The 17,403-nt window shown below is 36.9% G+C and overlaps 1 protein-coding gene across 3 annotated transcripts in view; it reads right to left on the reverse strand.

Annotated features, from left to right (window-relative positions):
* LOC139449752 (serine/threonine-protein kinase DCLK2-like) overlaps positions 1–17,403 on the reverse strand; it is a 79,908-nt gene that overhangs the window by 33,918 nt on the left and 28,587 nt on the right. The window lies entirely within an intron of this gene.

The following is a 17,403-nucleotide window of genomic DNA, read 5'->3' on the forward strand; positions in this document are numbered from 1 at the left end:
CTTATTACGTCGAATACGGTAATTCTTTTAGATGAGTGTGAGTGAGTGAGTGAGTTTAGGTTTGACTCTGCCTTGAACAGTATTTCAGTTATGTCACTGTGTGTTCAATGGTCATGGTAATAAATATTTTGGGATTTGTTTTCCCATTTCAAACACAACACAAACTAGCTTTCAATAACTAGACACAGAAACAAGTCTGTTGTATTTCAAATAAAAATAAATGATCTTAAAATAAAGCAATACGGAAGCTAATAATAGGCTGCACTGCCTGGCAAGTCAATGCAAAGTTCTAGCTGTTTGGAACCAGTAGGATTAATCGAACACATTATTTGTGTCAATTCAGGTTTTCTTATGCAGTTTAATCTCACAATAACTTTATTATATTCAGACTGATAATTTAAAGTTGATAGCAGTTGGCACCAGACTCTAGAGCTTTTGGTGTCCCCATTCTCCTTAACTGCTTCAGTTAAAGAAGTCACGTTAAATATATCCCACGCTGCAGAGATCGGGATAATACCGTAATTGCTGTATTAAGTGTCTGCTCCAGTAATAGCCCCCTGACCAACTTCTAGCACAATCTGTAAGTCACTTTTATAAGTGCCCACTACTTAGACCGAACATATACATGACATTCCATATTTTCCTGCGTATTCAGCAACCTAGAAGGTGTATGATTGCCAAGTAAGTATTATTGAAAGAAAATGAGTGAGTGAGTGAGCGAGTGAGTGAGTGAGTTTAATACCGCTTTGAAAAGTATTCCAGTATTATTGCAGTGTGTCAGGTTAATGTGGGAGGAAAGCCTGAAGTGATGCAGGTCTCAGATGTTTACCAGTTTGGTGAAATCTATGAGTTAGGGTATGGGACTAACAAACCTAAAAAAATAATCTAGGAAAACTGGGGAGGGACATCTAGAGAATGAACAGAAGGGTATACCTTGAAAGCCTTGTTTCTAATTCCTTAAACCACTTAACCACTTAGCTGTTTGTCCAACAACATGCAAAATCAATTTTTGATTATTTCATTATAGTTCCTCTTGAATTACTGATCATCACAGATGAGTAGTGGAGCAAGAGAATTTCAGTACCCCACGGACAGAATAAATGCATTTGGTAAACAATACAAAACCACAGCACGATAACAAAATGACTAGCTGAGTGTTAAAAGTAATTTAATATGTCACTCGACCAGAGCTTTCTGACAGTTTGGTTTGTTGACAATGAGGCATGTAACTGCACTGCAGTATTATCTGAAGTGCTTTGTAGGACAAACTAGGCTTGTTTGCATGAATGTATGACATTTGAAGTGTATTGGATCTAGTAGACAGTGATAGGTCTAGGTATCTGCAGTCACTATCGTGTTTACAATGTAATGACCTGATATCTTTTAGCATGTGTTTCTTCTACACTTATATTACCCACTAGGAAAGATATCTTCTAGTGGATGGATGTCACATTATTGCTTATTCTGACTTGTATACCTTCTAAGTCAGAGAAAATATCTAAATTATGATGATACATCATACTTTGTGTATGTCCTTTCCTCCTTTGTTTATGATGTCATATCTTTCTTTGTTTATGTCAAATCTTTCATTATGATGTCATATCTTTCTTTGTTTATGTCATATGTTCCTTTGTTTATGATGTCATATCTCCTTTTGTTTATGAAGTCTTATACACTGCTTATCATCGTTTGTTTATTAGGTCATCCCTTGTTTACATATCATATCTTCCTTTGTTTATGATGTCATTTCATGCACTCTTCATATCCTATCATTCCTTGTATATGATGTCATATCTTCTTTTGTTAATGATGTCACATCCATCGTGATGTCATATCTTTCTTATTTCATGATGTCATGACATCCTTTTTGTGTGAATATGTCATTATTGAATTGTTTCAATATTTTATGCATGAGCAGTGTAACCTCATTAACTCTAACTCCATTAACATTTCAATGAACAAGGCTCCGGGCAGAATTCTCTCTCTAGGGACAATGGCCTAACATCCTCTTCTCAGACTGCATCTTCTTCCCAATTGAAACACAACAGTTAACCAAGAAATCAGTTTGTACAGAAATATAAATCACTCAATAATCAATTAATTTTATTGAAACAGTTTACAATAGCAGAAAAAACAACTAGAGGTAGCAATAAATTGGGATTGTTCACTAGCCAATATATTAGCAAATATCGCCGTGGGTGCTTATTAGAGCGGGGCGCTTATTACGTCGAATACGGTCATTCTTTTAGATGAGTGTGAGTGAGTGAGTTTAGGTTTGACTCTGCCTTGAACAGTATTTCAGTTATGTCACTGTGTGTTCAATGGTCATGGTAATAAATTTTTTGGGATTTGTTTTCCCATTTCAAACACAACACAAACTAGCTTTCAATAACTAGACACAGAAACAAGTCTGTTCGTATTTCAAATAAAAATAAATGATCTTAAAATAAAGCAATATGGAAGCTAATGATAGGCTGCACTGCCTGGCAAGTCAATGCAAAGTTCCAGCTGTTTGGAACCAGTAGGATTAATCGAACACATTATTTGTGTCAATTCAGGTTTTCTTATGCAGTTTAATCTCACAATAACTTTATTATATTCAGACTGATAATTTAAAGTTGATAGCAGTTGGCACCAGACTCTAGAGCTTTTGGTGTTCCCATTCTTCTTAACTGCTTCAGTTAAAGAAGTCACATTAAATATATCCTACGCAGCAGAGATCGGGATAATACCGTAATTGCTGTATTAAGTGTCTGCTCCAGTAAAAGCCCCCTGACCAACTTCTAGCACAATCTGTAAGTCACTTTTATAAGTGCCCCCTACTTAGACCGAACATATACATGACATTCCTTATTTTCCTGCGTATTCAGCAACCTAGAAGGTATATGATTGCCAAATAAGTATTATTGAAAAAAATGAGCGAATGAGTGAGTGAGTGAGTGAGTGAGTGAGTGAGTGAGTGAGTGAGTGAGTGAGTTTAACACCGCTTTGAAAAGTATTCCAGTATTATTGCAGTGTGTCAGGTTAATGTGGGAGGAAAGCCTGAAGTGATGCAGGTCTCAGATGTTTACCACTTTGGTGAAATCCATGAGTTAGGGTATGGGACTAACAAACCTAAAAAAATAATCTGGGAAAACTGGGGAGGGACATCTAGAGAATGAACAGAAGGGTATACCTTGAAAGCCTTGTTTCTAATTCCTTAAACCACTTAACCACTTAGCTGTTTGTCCAACAACATGCAAAATCAATTTTTGATTATTTCATTATAGTTCCTCTTGAATTACTGATCATCACAGATGAGTAGTGGAGCAAGAGAATTTCAGTACCCCACAGACAGAATAAATGCATTTGGTAAACAATACAAAACCACAGCACGATAACAAAATGACCAGCTGAGTGTTAAAAGTAATTTAATATGTCACTCGACCAGAGCTTTCTGACAGTTTGGTTTGTTGACAATGAGGCATGTTACTGCACTGCAGTATTATCTGAAGTGCTGTGTAGGACAAACCCGGCTTGTTTGCATGAATGTTTGACATTTGAAGTGTATTGGATCTAGTAGACAGTGATAGGTCCAGGTATCTGCAGTCACTATCGTGTTTACAATGTAATGACCTGATATCTTTTAGCATGTGTTTCTTCTACACTTATATTACCCACTAGGAAAGATATCTTCTAGTGGATGGATGTCACATTATTGCTTATTCTGACTTGTATACCTTCTAAGTCAGAGAAAATATCTAAATTATGATGATACATCATACTTTGTGTATGTCCTTTCCTCCTTTCTGTATGATGTCATATCGTTCTTTGTTTATGATGTCATATCTTTCTTTGTTTATGATGTCATATCTTTCTTTGTTTATGATGTCATATCTTTCTTTGATTATGTCATATGTTCCTTTGTTTATGTCATATCTCCTTTTGTTTATGAAGTCTTATACACTGCTTATCCTTTGTTTATTAGGTCATCCCTTGTTTATATATCATATCTTCCTTTGTTTATGATGTCATATCATGCACTCTTCATATCCTATCATTCCTTGTATATGATGTCATATCTTCTTTTGTTAATGATGTCACATCCATCGTGATGTCATATCTTTCTTATTTTATGATGTCATGACATCCTTTTTTTTGTGAGTATGTCATTATTGAATTGTTTCATTATTTTATGCATGAGCAGTGTAACCTCATTAACTCTAACTCCATTAACATTTCAATGAACAAGGCTCCGGGCAGAATTCTCTCTCTAGGGACAATGGTCTAACATCCTTTTCTCAGACTGCATCTTCTTCCCAATTGAAACACAACAGTTAACCAAGAAATCAGTTTGTAAAGAAATATAAATCACTCAATAATCAATTAATTTTATTGAAACAGTTTACAATAGCAGAAAAAACAACTAGAGGTAGCAATAAATTGGGATTGTTCACTAGCCAATATATTAGCAAATATCGCCGTGGGTGCTTATTAGAGCGGGGCGCTTATTACGTCGAATACGGTCATTCTTTTAGATGAGTGTGAGTGAGTGAGTTTAGGTTTGACTCTGCCTTGAACAGTATTTCAGTTATGTCACTGTGTGTTCAATGGTCATGGTAATAAATTTTTTGGGATTTGTTTTCCCATTTCAAACACAACACAAACTAGCTTTCAATAACTAGACACAGAAACAAGTCTGTTCGTATTTCAAATAAAAATAAATGATCTTAAAATAAAGCAATATGGAAGCTAATGATAGGCTGCACTGCCTGGCAAGTCAATGCAAAGTTCCAGCTGTTTGGAACCAGTAGGATTAATCGAACACATTATTTGTGTCAATTCAGGTTTTCTTATGCAGTTTAATCTCACAATAACTTTATTATATTCAGACTGATAATTTAAAGTTGATAGCAGTTGGCACCAGACTCTAGAGCTTTTGGTGTTCCCATTCTTCTTAACTGCTTCAGTTAAAGAAGTCACATTAAATATATCCTACGCAGCAGAGATCGGGATAATACCGTAATTGCTGTATTAAGTGTCTGCTCCAGTAAAAGCCCCCTGACCAACTTCTAGCACAATCTGTAAGTCACTTTTATAAGTGCCCCCTACTTAGACCGAACATATACATGACATTCCTTATTTTCCTGCGTATTCAGCAACCTAGAAGGTATATGATTGCCAAATAAGTATTATTGAAAAAAATGAGCGAATGAGTGAGTGAGTGAGTGAGTGAGTGAGTGAGTGAGTGAGTTTAACACCGCTTTGAAAAGTATTCCAGTATTATTGCAGTGTGTCAGGTTAATGTGGGAGGAAAGCCTGAAGTGATGCAGGTCTCAGATGTTTACCACTTTGGTGAAATCCATGAGTTAGGGTATGGGACTAACAAACCTAAAAAAATAATCTGGGAAAACTGGGGAGGGACATCTAGAGAATGAACAGAAGGGTATACCTTGAAAGCCTTGTTTCTAATTCCTTAAACCACTTAACCACTTAGCTGTTTGTCCAACAACATGCAAAATCAATTTTTGATTATTTCATTATAGTTCCTCTTGAATTACTGATCATCACAGATGAGTAGTGGAGCAAGAGAATTTCAGTACCCCACAGACAGAATAAATGCATTTGGTAAACAATACAAAACCACAGCACGATAACAAAATGACCAGCTGAGTGTTAAAAGTAATTTAATATGTCACTCGACCAGAGCTTTCTGACAGTTTGGTTTGTTGACAATGAGGCATGTTACTGCACTGCAGTATTATCTGAAGTGCTGTGTAGGACAAACCCGGCTTGTTTGCATGAATGTTTGACATTTGAAGTGTATTGGATCTAGTAGACAGTGATAGGTCCAGGTATCTGCAGTCACTATCGTGTTTACAATGTAATGACCTGATATCTTTTAGCATGTGTTTCTTCTACACTTATATTACCCACTAGGAAAGATATCTTCTAGTGGATGGATGTCACATTATTGCTTATTCTGACTTGTATACCTTCTAAGTCAGAGAAAATATCTAAATTATGATGATACATCATACTTTGTGTATGTCCTTTCCTCCTTTCTGTATGATGTCATATCGTTCTTTGTTTATGATGTCATATCTTTCTTTGTTTATGATGTCATATCTTTCTTTGTTTATGATGTCATATCTTTCTTTGTTTATGTCATATGTTCCTTTGTTTATGTCATATCTCCTTTTGTTTATGAAGTCTTATACACTGCTTATCCTTTGTTTATTAGGTCATCCCTTGTTTATATATCATATCTTCCTTTGTTTATGATGTCATATCATGCACTCTTCATATCCTATCATTCCTTGTATATGATGTCATATCTTCTTTTGTTAATGATGTCACATCCATCGTGATGTCATATCTTTCTTATTTTATGATGTCATGACATCCTTTTTTTTGTGAGTATGTCATTATTGAATTGTTTCATTATTTTATGCATGAGCAGTGTAACCTCATTAACTCTAACTCCATTAACATTTCAATGAACAAGGCTCCGGGCAGAATTCTCTCTCTAGGGACAATGGTCTAACATCCTTTTCTCAGACTGCATCTTCTTCCCAATTGAAACACAACAGTTAACCAAGAAATCAGTTTGTACAGAAATATAAATCACTCAATAATCAATTAATTTTATTGAAACAGTTTACAATAGCAGAAAAAACAACTAGAGGTAACAATGATAAACAATAGGAATCCAAATGCACTTGGCAAATACATAAGACTGAAGTCATATCACAAAAGGCCTCGAATACAGGACCACCAGCCAAAAACAGCACCACCCAGAAATGTCTTGAATGATCAAGCCTGCACATGCGATGTTTGTAAACAACCAAGGGCACATAACTCTTACTTCCACTTGCTGCCGCGGACAGCACTCAACAGTTTACCAGCTCTTCATTCATTTACTGCCACTGACAATCACTACAATTACATTTACAGCAGCTCTACTGCCACATAACAATATAACTTGTAACAGTAACCAGACCCACGACTGAAATTTAACAAGGCAACACCTGAACCTACTCCATTCGTCTGCTCCAGAGTGGTCAGTGTGACCCTGAGACATTATAATAATCACTTGGTAGCATTTTACTGAAATGATGTTTTATCGCTCTACTTCACTGAAGTCTGGGGTGTCTTCTGAAACCTTTAGGTTCGCGTTTTAAACAAATACAAGGATTTACCTGAAGGTCTGATTAGGCCTACTGTCATAAATCCTGTAAACTGTATTAGTATCAACGCTGTTGACACATCTCCATATTCTCACATGCATAACTTACATAGTCTATAATGAACCCATTAGTCTACGATGCAAGTACTTGTAAGAAATTGTCCATACAAACTAATTTCAGAAGTCATGAAACATAGAATATTATGAGTGAGTGAGTGAATATGGTTTTAGAATGCTTTTAGCAACATCCCAGCAATATCACGTCAAGGGACACCAGAAATGGTCTTCACACATTGTATATACCCTTGTCGGGAATCGAACCCAGATCTTTGGTGTGACGAGCGAACGCTTTAACCACTAGGCCCCCCGACCGCCCCTGGAATATTATGAGTTCAGTAAAGTATGAAGGTTACCATGTCCAAGGGGAACTGACTAATGTACAAGCAGTCAAAGCCTAGACAGTCTGCCTATTACAATAGTACCTATTTAGCGATCAATCATTTCTGAGAGACTGATCTGTTCAGTTAACACCCTTTTGTCTGCCGCTTTCCTAACCATGTCACAGACAGCCCAATGGTAATCTCAACCCCAATAAAACACTATCAATGCGAATGCTAATGAAACACAACTTGTCTATCGATAACCAATGAGAACTACTAAATATTGACAAGCACCTGTCAGTTTGATAGTGATTCATTAGCCACCTCAAAAGATCAAATCCTGCAATGATTTTTTGTTATCTGCATCTTAAACGGGTCAAATTGCCAAGTCACTAAACTCGGCTTGTCCAATTGGACTAGGCAAAGCAGCTGTGCATTGCAGACTATGACACAGAGAAATCAATGGCCGAGTTTGAATCCTGATTGATTGTTCTATGATTACACAGATCGATGAAAACATAACCCTTTAAGATTACAAAAGGGTACAATCAAGACATGTCAATGAACTGAGGAGCTCACATGATTGGTGGAACCAGCGACTGTAAGACTATAATAGTCCTTTGGATTGAAAAATCTTTATTGGTATTTATTTTGAAGACTTTAGTGCTGTTAACAGTGAATAAGGGTTGGGTTACAGTGGCGATAGGGTTAATAGAATTCAATGTTTAGAGGGGAAGGTGGGGAGAGAGAGAGCGCGAGCGTTAAGAAGTGATAAGTTTTGTGTTTTTCCTCATTGGTCAATGCTCTCTATATTCCATATATTACACAACTGTACATTTGTCTTTGGCAGAACTTGGTGTTTTGGCGGAGTTTATAGGATTTAACATCACAAGTTTACTTCATTATCTAGAATACTTCATGTGTCCTAGTGGACGTGGGTATGAATCATACTAAGAATAAATAGCTCATGTTGGATCTTCTCATCAACATTTATTTCAATTATGTCAACAATCAATAAAAAATAATTGTATTTGTGAGTGCAACTGCTGCAACTTATAAAGAGTTAATGAACCCTTCATGACTGATGGATGTTTCTGTGTGAGTGAGTGAGTGAGTGAGTGAGTGAGTGAGTGAGTGAGTGAGTGAGTGAGTGAGTGGGTGGGTGGGTGGGTGGGTGGGTGGGTGGGTGGGTGAGTGAGTGAGTGAGTGAGTGAGAGAGTGAGTGAGTGAGTGAGTGAGTGAGTGAGTGAGTGAGTGAGTGAGTGAGTGAGTGAGAGAGTGAGTGAGTTTAACACATTATTTAAACCCAGGCTTAGCAAGAATGAGCTACTTCCTTCACTCAGCATGTGTTTACTACCATCACTGACACATGTTGGCAAATAAATCAGATAAGATTACGCTAATGTGTTTCTGTCCCTACAAGCATAACACTGTTAGCTTAAAAGGTCATGGAAGCTTCTAAACAAATCCCGTAACAAAAATAGTTTACTTGGCTTTGACGAAGTCAGTACCGTTCATGGCGACCATGTAACTGATTATGAACAAATCGTGACAAAGCATGCAGGAATTATCTAGGATTTCAAACTAAGTGCCCTTGGCAGGCAAGTCGGGAAACAATAATTATGTTGCACAACATTGTGATTTTCTAAAGTTTTCTTTTTTTTTAAATTCAGAAGTATTTTACCAATGTATTCTCAGCACTGCACTCCAGTGCAATATTCAACTAGGCCTTAAAGACTCTTCCTCTCCATCATGTTCTAATGGCCACGTTATCAGTGAAGTAAGTCTCTCCACAGCCAATACATTAGTTATAAGTGAGGATGGTATTGCAGTTTTAAGTGTGTCACTATGTTTTACAATGTGCAAGGCCGTATTGCGATACGTATAATGATATATTGCATAATTCTAAATTTTGAATTCAGAAGCAGTTTGAAACAGCATTTTTTAAATTAAAGTTCATAATGGAACAAAACAAAATGATGGTACAACATTATGTTTACTCATTCAAGAAATAGGCATGGATGCACGCTCCGGATTCACGCTTTGGGTATTTGGCCAGTGTATAGCATTAAACACATGATAAAAATTGCCATATGAAATCACCCGATATATCAAGCATTTAAGAATGATATTGTGATACGTATCGTGGAGAGAGTGAACCTCATTATTCCAATATACCGGCAATACCGCGCATCCTTAGTTATAAGTATATTGACATCAATTTGAAGAATTTAATTCCATTTTCGGAATTTTACTAATATTGGCCTCTGGACAGGCCTAGATACACCCCTTGCATGAGTAACTTACATGGTGTATTCACTGTAATAAATGCCCTGGGCACTTAGAAAATTTACAAATGGGGACACTTGTTAAAACCATACACAAGTTAAATTTCTTTTGAGAGATTGCGCGGTATGGAACAAACGTGACTGAAACTAAATTGTTGTTTTTAGTAATAGTTACAACAAAGGAAACAAAATGTACAGCCCTTCTACACTACTGCATTCTGTACCCAAGTAAATATGTACTGTCATGTAAATCTTGGTCTTAGGAGGGTTGGTTGGTTGGTTTGTTGTTTAACGCAGCACTCAGCAATATTCCAGCTATATGACGGTGGTCTGTGATTAATTGAGTCTGAAGCAGACAATCTAGTGATTGACATCATGAACATCGATCCAAGCAATTGGGATAGATTACATGCATAAACCAAGTCCATGAGCCTGACCACCCGATCCCGTTAATCACCTCTTATGACAAGCATGGTTGCCTTTTACGGCAAGCATGGGTTGCTGAAGACCTATTCTATCCCGGATCTTCACAGGTCTCTTATGAAGGGGTACTTATAAAGATAAATTACCTACTGGTCTAGAATTTGGTCAGGGGTGCTTATTGGAGCAGGGTGTTTAATACTGCGAATAGGGTATGTGATGAATGTGTCACAGTGTAACTACTTAAACATAAACCTGAATGTTTTCAAAGTCAAGTACTAAGTCCATATAATCGGCTACATTTGTCCCCAGGTAATTACTGTACAATGAAAAAAGGGCAAACTTGACAAATCCTACATAACCCATGACAAATCCTGACAAATCCTGGGATTACATTGACAGAAAAAATAGGTTTGACAAGGAGATCAAGATAACACTGTCAAAAGTAATGTTTTAACAGGGTCATGGTGTCTTTAGTAATGGAGAAATCATAAGAATTTGCTGATTCTGGAAGTAAAAATCAGCAGATTTGAGTGATTGTTCCGACTAAAACCATGCTATGGTTGATACAAATACTACTCCAAAGATGTTAAGAACACCTGATTAGTTGGTCCTTAACTCCTTTGAGTAGGATACTTTCCATATAATTTTACATAATGACCTTTAGTTGCTTCAGTGTTATTTGTAAAAATACACATTCAGAATGACCAGTGAATTCCTGGCTCAGTGAGTGAGTGAGTTGGGTTTAATGCCGCTTTTAACAGTACTCCAGTTATATTGGGGCGTGTCAGCTTAATGTGGGAGGAAAGCCTGAAGTGATGCAGGTCTCAGACATTTACCACCTTGGTGATGGTCCTGAAAACCTTTGTGAAGTTCCTATGCTATTATCTCTATCAAAATCACTGATGGTTGATATATTTTTTGTCAATCCAGATGCATTATTTTTCATTTCTCTTTTAAAATTGAGACAGGAAGAGGACACTCTTAAAATAATAAATGCACTTGTTTTAATTCTAATTATTGCCCAAACAAATCTCAATAAATTCCATTAGCACTTAATGTCTTTTAGAGAAATAGAATTACCATATCCAAATCTGCTAAATGGATTCTCACTTGATTTGTAAAAAGCCTTGTCCAAGTCAATTATGACAAATGTCTTCAAAATATAGAGATGGACAAGATGTCTAACTATGTAAAACTATTCTCTATATGATAGACAGTAATGATACAGGCTGTAGGTATTTAAACACTGGCGTTGACATGATGTGATATATAGAGAGTGGGAGAGCGATTTTGGTTTCACATCACTTTGAACAGTATTCTAGTTATATCACAGCGTGTCAGCTAGCTGTGGGAGAAAGGCCCAAATTGACGCATGTCTCAGACCTTTACCAGTTTAGCGTAACCCACTAACATAGGAATGGTGCTGACAATTCTAGACAACCACATCAGGGTCTATCGACATCAAATACATCACCATGGATTTATTAAGTACCACAAGTCTCAAAAGACATGAGGGAAAGATTTTCTTTAGTATCCAATTTAATTTAGATGCATTATACACTACCAAAATGTTTTCAACTTGCAGAATGTCTTAAAAGTTAATAGGGTTCGTTATAGCACCAGAAAATATCAACACTTTTTTAACTGACTGAAAATTTCGTATCCTAACCATTTTTATATACATGTTCAAATATAAATTGCATTTGAAGGTTGTCATAAAAGTCAAAACTCCAAGTTGAATGAAGTGCTCCTCTTGTACAAACTGTAAATTGCTCAAGAATTTCACTTTATAAGAGTGAGTAAGTGAGTGAGTGAGTGAGTGAGTGAGTGAGTTTAATGCTGCTTTTAATAGTATTTTTAGGGAGGGTATGGTATACATATTCCCCATAGCCAAAGAGTTCAATATTTGGTTGGTTATTCAAAATTTGAGATATGCAAACATTTCCAACTGTGTATATATCTCCTGCTGAAAACCAATACTGGATGATCAATACTTCTTCTTATTATTATTAAATGATGCGTGTGAAGATACACTATTTCAGAGTAATTATGATACAACAGACGACAACAAAAGCTGGCATTTATTATACCGGTACAAACTCAGTCAATACCAAAGAGAAAAATATATTCAATGTCCAGGTGATTTAAATGACTTATAAAATGACACGTTTCAAATATCCCTGCATCATGTCAGCATAAGAGTGTGCTGTGAAAGGGGATTTTGACTTTAAAATTCTTATCATTTTTTTAAGAATTTAAAATAATTAGACAGATGTTGTTTCATTACAGTTATCACTTAAAATTTGCAACAAAAAACAACAATCCCAAATCCAATAGAACTTTGATAACAAGTTTGTAATTTGGTTTCACCGTATGCCCTGAAAGCACAAATCTCATTAACTCCCCACAATCACAAATTAGTGTTTTTATTACATAATTTCATATCTTACAGATAGTCAAGAGTTTAAGTGCCGAGGAAGGGTTACGCATTGCATAATCTGCATTGTTTTATCACTTAGCAGATTTTCCTGAAATTGGAATTTAATATTCATCGTCATGGTAACGGCTATGTCATTATGATTTTGACAAAGCAACATGAGAATGCTTTCATCCTGTAACAAATGAATTGATCATTGAGGTTATTTGCTCATTTCTTGTGAGAATAACAGCTTGTATCAAAATCCTATGTGTTTATAAATGGACCGAGGGCTAGAATGATATGAAAATTACTGTTAGCTTGAGTGTGTGATTTGTTCAGATCTTTTTACACTCTTCAAACTGTGCATGAGAACAAGCAATAAATATCATATTTTTTATCCGAAAAGATTAAACATTGTGATTTGTAGTCCACAGATACTTAATCTGTAATCACACCAATCATCCAGGGAAAATTTTAAATATCAGAACAATTTGTTAAGTCCTGAGTTGTAATATTGCAAAATGTGAGAGAAAACCATACTCCTGAAATCACTCCCTCGTCTACTTTAACAATCAGAAACCAATGTAATTGTGAAATATATGTATAATAGCCCCTGCCTGCAATAGTACTGTGGATTATCCATTGTATCATTTCACCATCCCATTATGACATTTATACCCCGGACCCATTACCCCACAGCTCCGTTTAGGAAGTGACGGCACCATCTCCACCTCTCCTTCCACTGAAGCAGCACAGAATTTCTCTTACTCATGCACTTGAAATTAAAAACCAAAATGCCTTCTGAATGAAAGTTTGGCATACATCTAGTTTCAAAATTATGCAAGCGAGCCCTTGATATATATTTCATCATTTCTCATCATGAGTACTAAAGGAACGAAGTCATGCTACAAGGCGTACTGTTGTATTTGGGAGGGCTGGCAGCAAGGTGAGTCGAGTACTGGTCATACCACAGCTTGTTTCAAGCATGGTTTGATTGGACGACCATTTTCAACTTCGTGTCATTCCAATCCGAATTAAAATGAAACTATGGTGTAGGAAGGGGTTCAGGGCATTTATCATTATAACAGCGGTATAATACATTGGGTAATCAAGGAGACCTTTCAAGGTAATATTCATTAATTCACAATATTTATGGCTATGGGATTGAGCGAATGAGTTTAGAGTGTTGGGGCACTTCTATAAGAGAAAGCAGTTAGGAAACACCAAGAATAGGGTTCATACACAAAAAGGGTGCCAAGCACTTTTAGCTATGTTGCTTTAGATTGCAATAGTTGTAGACATCAAGAATTTGCCAAAGTAGTGATTCAAACCAAGCCCTAAGGGTATCAAGCAAACTCACAAAGCACACCCGTGAAGATCCCGATTAGAATTGCTCTTCAGCAACCCAAGCTTGTCATAAGAGGTGAATAACAGGATTGGGTGGTCAGGCTTGCTGACTTGGTTTACGCATGTTATCGTATCCTAATTGTGTAGATCAAAGCTCATGATGTCAATCATTGGATTGTCTGGTCTAGACTTGATTATTTAATGACGTCTGTCATATAGCTGGAATATTTCTGAGTGCGGCATTAAACAACAAACATCATAAACCACACTGCAGCTGCTACCCCTTGTCCATCTCCGCCCCAGAACCATATTTTTTTCCCTGCCACCCAGCCCTTACTGTACTGCTATAGCCCTAAATGAAGCAAGTCTAGATTTTCCACCAGTTCAGGTCTGACTCTTCCATCTCAATGAGGCCCCTTTTTAATTTAAATGTAGTTGCATCAAAATTACATATTTTCAGAGACTAAGTATTACTCTGCTGTTATTCCCTTATGGCCGCTGTAAGGATAAACACTGAACACTTCTTCATTTAATCCAGTCTAGTTGCTGATAAACTAGTAACTGTGTCACTTGACAACACCTAAAGTCATCGGACAGGCTTCCTCACACGAGTTCTCCCATGAGACCTGACCAATCAGTGTGAGTTTCTGTAGACAGACACTGCTCACATGGGACGTCAGAGTTAATACCTACCACACTGTAATGGCAGTTTCAGGATGTACTATAACCTATTTGCCAATTTTCTAAAGGTCTTTTGAACACATTCTCATTTTACATCACAGTCGTCTGTAGTCATTGATATTACAGTTATATCACGATGGCCTGTAGTCAGTATTATTACAATTACATCACAGTCGTCTGTAGTCATTGATATAACATTTATATCACGATGGCCTGTAGTCAGAAGTATTACAGTTAGATCACATTAATCAGCAATATTACAGTTATATCACAGTGACCTGTAGTCAGCAATATTACAGTTATATCACGATAGCCTGAAGTCAGAAGTATTACAGTTAGATCACATTAGTCAGCAATATTACAGTTATATCACAGTGGTCTGTAGTCAGCAATCTTATAGTTACATCACAGTGGTCTGTTGTCTGCAATATTACAGTTATATCACATTTGTCAGCAATATTACAGTAATATCACAGTGGCCTGTAGTCAGGAATATTACAGTTACATCACAGTGGTCTGTAGTCAGCAATATGACAGTTATACCACAGTGGCCTATAGTCAGCAATATTACCATTATATTACAGTGGCCTGTAGTCAGCAATATAACAGTTATATCACAGTGGCCTGTAGTCAACAATATTACAGTTATATCACAGTGGCCTGTAGTCAGCAATATTACCATTATATTACAGTGGTCTGTAGTCAGCAATATTACCGTTATATTACAGTGATCTGTAGTCATGCAGCAATATTACCATTATATTACAGTGATCTGTAGGCAGTAATATTGCCGTTACATTACAGTGATCTGTAGTCAGCAATATAACAGTTATACCACAGTGGCCTGTAGTCAGCAATATTACCATTATATTACAGTGGCCTGTAGTCAGCAATATTACAGTTACATCACTGTGGTCTGTAGTCAGCAATATGACAGTTATACCACAGTGGCCTGTAGTCAGCAATATTACAGTTACATCACAGTGGTCTGTAGTCAGCAATATGACAGTTATACCACAGTGGCCTGTAGTCAGCAATATTACCATTATATTACAGTGGTCTGTAGTCAGCAATATGACAGTTATACCACAGTGGCCTGTAGTCAGCAATATTACAGTCACATCACAGTGGTCTGTAGTCAGCAATATGACAGTTATACCACAGTGGCCTGTAGTCAGCAATATTACAGTTACATCACAGTGGTCTGTAGTCAGCAATATGACAGTTATACCACAGTGGCCTGTAGTCAGCAATATTACAGTTACATCACTGTGGTCTGTAGTCAGCAATATGACAGTTATACCACAGTGGCCTGTAGTCAGCAATATTACAGTTACATCACAGTGGTCTGTAGTCAGCAATATGACAGTTATACCACAGTGGCCTGTAGTCAGCAATATTACAGTTACATCACAGTGGTCTGTAGTCAGCAATATGACAGTTATATCACAGTGGTCTGTAGTCAGCAATATTACAGTTACATCACAGTGGTCTGTAGTCAGCAATATGACAGTTATACCACAGTGGCCTGTAGTCAGCAATATTACCATTATATTACAGTGATCTGTAGTCAGCAATATGACAGTTATATCACAGTGGCCTGTAGTCAGCAATATGACAGTTGTAATCCTCTGATTACCAATGTCATGTTTTGACACAAGCATGAGATACTGGAACCTGCTGGCTATGTGAAACTCAACAGAGGGATATAAAGCAAGCAGGAATTTGTTGTCAGTGAAACCAAAGACACAGCCTCTTCATGCAGGAACCGGGAATAATGATCCGAGGTGAGGAACGTGCTGTGCAGAAAGTGATTAGAATCGGACATGCAATTTTATATGGATTCCATGTTCTTCAAGCGTTATATTATTTCCTGCAGTCATATCACTAATTACTTCCGAAACCTGACAGAAACAGATGTGCAACACTGTTGTAAAACTAACAGACCAGCACTGACATCTTTTAAATCGGAACTATGTGGCAAGAAACAGTTGAATGTGATGTTATTCACCACACCATTACAGTGGCCCTCTCCTGAGCTACTGGTGGAGTGCTGTGAGGTACTTATCTGTTGTGGTTCCTAAGAAACAACAATGTCCACTCTCCAAAATGGACTTGAGGGGATGAAATGGAGTTTAACGCTCAAGATTACTGCATTATAGTGACGTACATGCATGTGTGTTGCAGCTCTTACTGGTCTGGACTTTTGCCGGTTTAATAATGCTATCTTACTGAGATACCATGCAACAGTTTAACATGGGTACCCCACTCAGACACAGTATACAGACTCCGAGCTGACCAGTCCTTGTTTTGTCCCCTTAAATGCCAAGCACAATATATAACAGGGTAACAACAAGCATGATCTTTTACTGTCTTTTCGTATGATGAGGCCAAGGAATCCAACCTTCAACTCTTCTTAAGAAGATAAGAGCAACACTCTAGTCTCCCTTATTGTCTATTAATGGGTATATATATGTGTGTATATATACTAGATTCACTTGCATATTCGGTGAATCGAACTGTATCCCTTCATGAATTGAATTCATTGTTCGTGGTCACTACAATCGAATATTTACTAACAAAAATGTTTTAAAAGATTGTTTTTTACTTTAAGTTGTCTGTTATTTATCAAAGCAAGATATATTAAATGGAATATATACAAGTCAAGCAGTGGTCTGTTATGTGGGTCAACTACAA

Source organism: Haliotis cracherodii, unplaced genomic scaffold (assembly GCF_022045235.1).
Source record: "Haliotis cracherodii isolate W230 unplaced genomic scaffold, xgHalCrac1.p SCAF_8, whole genome shotgun sequence".
Lineage (NCBI taxonomy): Eukaryota > Metazoa > Mollusca > Gastropoda > Lepetellida > Haliotidae > Haliotis > Haliotis cracherodii.